The sequence below is a fragment of the Dermacentor andersoni genome, chromosome 1, assembly GCF_023375885.2.
Source record: "Dermacentor andersoni chromosome 1, qqDerAnde1_hic_scaffold, whole genome shotgun sequence".
NCBI lineage: Eukaryota > Metazoa > Arthropoda > Arachnida > Ixodida > Ixodidae > Dermacentor > Dermacentor andersoni.
The window spans coordinates 370,978,715-370,985,433 of record NC_092814.1 but is presented as its reverse complement, the minus strand read 5'-3'; the positions used below and the strand labels follow the sequence as shown (position 1 = coordinate 370,985,433).

Sequence of the window (6,719 nt, the reverse complement as noted above, 5' to 3'; positions counted from 1 at the left end):
TTCCTAATGTCATTCTAAAACATATTGGCCACCGTCTTTCTGTAGAATTCTTGACGAGTGTTTTTCTTGTGAGCATGAAATGTCTTCCTAATGTGAGCTCCAAAGCAGTTTTCTTGTGACTTTCTCACGTCTTCCTAACGAACCTCTAATGAGCTTATACATTAGACTGCTGGTGCTTATATTACTGCTATAACAAAATTGGCCACCACGTGTGGTAACATTTTCTCATGTGTCCCAATGGCAGTCCGACCTTATTTAAAGCTGTTACCTGTGCGTGACTGTCTTTGGTGCTATATATATGCAGCCTGTATGCATGTATGTATGTCTAGCGAAGATGCAGCACTTTTGACATGTACATGGTCCCTACATATGCTGCATGTAAGACATTACTCAACGAAAGAAATTTAACAAAAACATTTATTGGGCATATCAATGCTTCCTTAAATGCAGAAGGAGGTTAAATGAAAGGAAAACACAGTATCAGTCTGGTTACGGATGTGATATCTTCCTTTCATTTAATCTCGCTACTTATCATTGAGGAGAGGCTGTTCTTGAGGTGGAGTGTCGTCATCTTGAAGTAAGTGCACGTGTACCCTGCATGGTAGAAAGGACAGAAAATTAACAAAACTTGGCAATCAACCACAGAAATACACGCTGCATCACTTGCTGCAGAACAATCTGGAGATGTTATAGCTAGTTCTGCGAAAAATTTATGTGGTGTCGGTTCACACAAAGTTGAGGAACCACTGCGTGGCCTTTGGGTGCAGCAGTAACTACAGTAAGCAGAAATTGCTCTTGGCTGTACAAATGTGCAACATGGATCAGCTGTGGCATGTGTACATGTTGTGAACAACTTCGGCTATATCGGTTTCCACTTGACAAAGGACAGCATTGTCTGTGGATTGCTAGCGTGAATGACAAAATCTCACTAATTACTTGGCATGGAAATGAGCATAGGAGTGTTTGTGTACGGGCAACCCAATGCATCCCAGAGACATCCAAGTGCCAGTCGTTATAGAATATTTGCATCAGCTACGGTCACAGTTCTCACACATTCCAAGCCTACTATGTCATGCATGTGTTGGCCTCCTGAATGATGGCATATATCCCATTCAAGAAATACACCACACCATGTCTGGGTTTTTTTTATCATTTACACCCGAGCACTATTTTCAGAGGGAGGGCACAAGTTGAAAAACAAATGCGTAGAAGCATGATAAACAAGCTCGCATAAAAATAATTTAATAAATAAGCATGGTGGTTGCTATCCCACGTCATTAGAGAGTATTCCTCTTTGTCATGCAATCATAATGAGCGTTGACTGACACACGTCCCATTTTTGGATGTGGTATTCCTCACTGATTTTGTTGTATCAATCGGTCGCCATAGGCGAACGAAACAGATGAACAATCTAAATCCAGTGCACAGCTTGTCATGTCAATGCATGGTCAAATGGGACGAGCACAGTGGTCCTTTGAGTGAATTATGGTGCTCTCCTAGGCGCATGCTGAGGCACTGGCTAGTCAGCGTGCCCGATGTACATTGGACCAAATATGCATGTGATCAAAAGAATAGCCTACATTAACCCTGAAAGATACGAGACAAATTTTGGGTACCTTTAACTAAGCAAGCCTCCAATGCCTGAGTGCCTTTGTCAATTCACTTGTGGACTGCAATGCACATATATTTCCAGCAAAAATAAATTAGGCAGCATATGCACAACAGTCATGTTGTATGGTCTCCCTTCCCTCGCTGTGCAAATTTTCTCCTGAAAAGTTGCATGAACTGATTGAATTGAAAATTGAATCGAGAAAGGCAAGGAGGCAAGCGAGGCTTGCTTGGTTAAAGGTAGCACCAAATTTGTCCAGTGCGTGTCAGAGGCACTGTACTGTATTCCTTTCACAGGTGGTCAAATGTACATAGCGCAGACTGGCTGGTGCCTAAATATGTACCTATGAGATCAACATATTTCACTCAAAAGACCAGTATGCTCGTCCTACTTGGCCACACATATCCGCAATGGGGCTTCAGGCCGGATTAGGATTGTTTATCTGTTTTCACCCATGGCTGAAAATTGGCAAGAGAAATCAGTCAGGCACACCACATAAATAACAATAAGTGTGAGCCAGCCCCCATTATCAATGCATGAAGAAAGGCATCCTTTGTAGATTACAAGGGATAGAAATTAGTCTGTGCCTATTTACTTACTTCTTTTTATGCAAACACCATTTATCATGATTTTATGCCTTTGTATTATAACTTCTGCCATCCCTCTCAAATTAACTGGTGCACAACACAAGTGCACATCCAGTGCTATTTTTGTTAGTCCTTCCAACAACTTAAACAGTCAGTTGTTAGCCAAGGTCATGTTGCATAGGCTCCCTTCCCTCGCTGCATAAATTTTGTCCTGAAAAGTTACATGAACTGATTGGCAAATTCAAATGGACACTACAAGTTTCGCCGAGTGGACACAGCTGGTTCTCAGAAATGCACAAAAACAGTGACGGGTATCTGTTGGCATCCTGGAGTGTGTGCAAACTAGCTGTGACATTGCTGCAGTAGACACACTCACAACTGCTACAATGCCTACCAGCATGAATAGGGGCAGCTTGCAAAGAAAAGAATACGAAGAAAGTGAGAGAAAAAATAGAAAGCTTACCAGAAAACACCTCACTACTTAAGTAACTGCAGCACAATGAATACTGGCCTTCCTATTTCATTTCAAGAAATTCGAGTTCATCAAATGTGTATTTGCCAGTGACAGTTATTCTGAGAACAAGACAGACAAAATTGTAAACATCAATGTTAAACAATGGTATGCACACTGCGTGCTTAGACCTTTGAGATATATGACACACTACACTTCGAATTCTTACATGGACAAAAACAGCACATGTGTGTATCATAAGCAGAAAGGAAAACAGCGAAATATATGCTACAGCATAAGAAACAGTTCCAAACAAATAAAACCAAAATAAAAAAGAAACATACTGTGTAATAGGCAAAAATAAAATGGACTTGCAGCCAAGCAATTGATGCGAGAAAAATACTAAACGTCAGGACATGCCAGGTGTAGTTTTAACAGAACAAGATAACGTGTGCATGATGTCTACAAACACAAATAAGCAGCAAGTGGAATAAAGTCGCACAAATATTTAGCCTATTTAGCAAGATGCATCAAGTAATATGTCGATACACTTATCCACTAATGATACCGAGATCCTACTTTTGTGAACACGTACACTTAAAGCATACCTGACATGTCCATCCAGATTACACGCCGTGCTGCTGCAGCCATTGCCACGGGTTATGTGGACACTGTTGTGGGTCACGGCTTCACCACTACAAAGAGAATTCTGTGTTAACTTACAGCTGTGGCACAATAAGACTATCACATCGTGAACACATGCAAGGAGCACGTAAAAACAGTCCCGAAAACAATGCCTGCACTGGTGCAGGGTGGCAACAGAGCACAAAGTCGAAGTCACTGATGAATGTCACGATAACAGGGACCCCTTCAACAAGACAAAATTTCACACGCAGCAGCAGCAGCGCATTACATGAATGTTTGTTTACATAACGATTCTATAGTTTCTTTCGTGACTTTAAGTAACTATCCCTTGTAATGTTTACTTACGTCAAAGTTATGGCAACACCCCTTCAAAACAAACCTGTACCAGTAGCACGCTGTCATTGCTTACATTTTTTTTTCCTAATACTGCTCGTAAATCGAAAACCTTGTAAGCAGAGATTATCTACAACGTCGAATCATTTATAAGCGAGGAAACGTCGTAGCAGTAAGAATCGCTCAAGAGGTAGATGAGTACGATGATGAATACGATTATTTTCGAACGTAATCTTTCTCATCAGAAGAAAACGCTTATCAAGATTTTCAATTCTGCATTATGGCAATAAATTCGCGCAACTAAACTCTGACACCCAGCAAGCATCGGCATAGGTTTCACTGCTGTCGTGGGAATTCTCTTTCCTACGTTCGCAAGGCACCCTATGCCCACACGAGAAGCACGCACAACACGTGTGTAGCCAGCAAGCACGGTTACTCACCTTTTGAATGGCACGACGCGGTCGGAAAGCGCCCTCCAAGTTGCCGGTGCTTCGATGTTACTTCCAGCAGACATGCCGGTGCATAGTGGACGAGCAGTGGCACGCTAACAACACGCATTAATTCTTCGCGACGTCCACCCAACTTTCCACGACAACCAGAGACAAAGGGAACGCACTCCACGGCATGAACATCGTTGGTCCATATTTGGCTGGCGCGCCACGCACACGGCGAGTATGCAGCGAGACACAAGCTGGCGGTGGCACTTATGCGCACGCGAACTAAGTCACATTTCGTTACAGCAAACACAAAAACACACGATCAAACAAGCACATCGTTGCAGCTCGCACACCCGACCGACTCGTAAACAGAGCGACAGGATGATTGGATTGGATTGGATTGGAAACGGGACGGTGGGTGGCGCCACCAACAGGTCGGTTGGGGCCAGCCAATGTCTCGGCTAGCGTCATCTGAGGATTTGTGCGGCTGCCTAATTGCGCATAGCTGTTGCAAGACAAACAGAACCACAAATAAGTCTATATTGTAAGCTATAGCTTGGCATAGAAAGAAATTCTATAACGCATTTTCAATTTGAATCGCTTCTGCTATCTGCAGCCAGAAAAAGCATGGCCTTCGAGATCTGAAAATGTTAACCCTATAAAAAACCGTTGCGGTGACGTTATTCTAACGATTTTCACTTCGGTTACCTCTCATAAAACCCGTGAATTACGCATTTCGCTGCTCCCCGTGCTGCCTGCGCTGTCACTTCAATTTAAATAACTTCCTGCTGTCGTTAACATCAACTATATAGCCTCAGACATCGTTGACGCGATCTCCGAGAGACACGTGTGCAGTGTGCGATGTTTTAGTGCCCGTTGCAACAGTGTCAGTCGGAAAGCATCAAATCGGCTCGTGTGGCGCAGCTTAAAACCCTGTCGTCTGTACCTTGCTTTCGTATTAGTGTGTTTAATGTGCGCGGGTTGCACTCCTGTCGATCGTGCCATCTGTGTTGATCGTGCTACCCACGAAGATTCCTCGAAAAACCCACATGTCTCGGCAGCGTGCATTTGTCCTATGTGGTATATGCCAGATGTGTGCGCTGGCGTACGATGTGCTTGCAACCAAGTACTACAGTGCGTTCCAGCAAATAGACGCTGGCGCTTACGCGCAGTTTTTTTTCTCCCCCGTCGTGGTTGCTCAGGTGGTGTTGGGCTGCTGAGCACGAGGTCGCGGGATCGAATCCCGGCTTCGGCGGCCGCATTTCAATGGGGGCGAAATTCGAAAACACCCGTGTACTTAGATTTAGGTGCACGTTAAAGAACCCCAGGTGGTCGAAATTTCCGGAGTCCTCGATACACTACGGCGTGCCTCATAATCAGAAAGTGGTTTTGGCACGTAAAACCCCATAATTTTTTCGCGCAGTTTTCCATGTCATGATCATGTCAATCTGCACAATTGTCGGTTTGCCACTTAAAGACTAGTAACACATCCGAGAAATCAAACTGCTCAGAACAAGGCATACGCTATAGGTTTGCACTGTTTACCAAATGTGATAACGGGGTAACACGAACTTACAGTGCTCTTTAAAAAGGAAAGAAAATGACGTCGTTGTTTTGTGCCTAGCCCTGATATATCGGAAGCGTTTCCAGAGTACTCGGCGCTCACGCTGTGCTATATCGTTTTCTTCATTTCTTCATTCACCCACCCAAGGTACTGGGTGTGAGTGACTTAATTGCTAGATATTAATTAACAGTACATTAATTAGCACCATCTTCATTAACAAAGGTCGTGGGTTCGAGTGCCTCAAACAACTGTATCTTAACTGTGCCCTAATTAACATCGCCTTCATTAACACCGAAGATTGTGGGTTCGAGTGTCTTAATTGACTATATCTTAATGAACAATACCTCAATTAATATCGCCTTCATTAACAACAATGGTCGTTGGTTCGATTCCCACATAAGGTAATGTGTTCGAGTGACTTAATTCCTAGGTCGTAATTAACCGTGCCTTAATTAGCATCATCATCATTAACAAAGGTCGTGGGTTGGAGTGCCTCCAATAACTATCTTAACTACGCCTTAATTAACAGCGCCTTCATTAACACCAAAGGTCGTGGGTACGAGTGTCTTAATTAACGACATAATAATCAGCTGCACATTAATTAACATATTAATTAACAGGCTTCGACTTCCACTAAGGGTCGTACGTGCGTTCGAGTGCATTAATTAACTATATCTTCAATAACTGTCTTAATTAACGGTGTCTTAATCAACACCAAAGGTCGTGGGTTCGTAGCCTTAATTACCGCCAAAGGTAGTGGGTTCGACTCCCACGAAAGGTTGAGAGTTTGTAACCTCTTTGTACATCGAGTGCTCACGCCGACAATGCCGGATTTTCCGGCTCATGAGCCATTTAACGCTATCGCATTACAAAGAATTTTTCACGACTTGGCATCGTACACATTCATATATGATGTACTTTGACATTAGCAATAACACAAAAAAGCTGTATACTCCTCTCATCAGAAATCCTAAGGTGCATTGTCATTTGAGTCTCTGATGTACTTGTGATGCCAAAAAACATTAGACGATGCATTTCTTATGAATGTCTGATGTCACCTTAGGAACACATAACGTCCTCTACAGAAACTCAT

At 43.1% G+C, this 6,719-nt stretch overlaps 1 long non-coding RNA gene across 1 annotated transcript; it reads right to left on the bottom strand.

Annotated features, from left to right (window-relative positions):
* Positions 1-399: 399 nt before the first annotated feature.
* LOC140215163 (uncharacterized) lies at positions 400-4,437 on the bottom strand. Its single transcript, XR_011892086.1, has 3 exons — positions 4,066-4,437; positions 3,256-3,342; positions 400-594 (listed from the first exon to the last, which is right to left on the bottom strand). It is a non-coding gene; the product is annotated as an uncharacterized lncRNA (long non-coding RNA).
* Between the last annotated feature and the right edge of the window lie 2,282 nt (positions 4,438-6,719).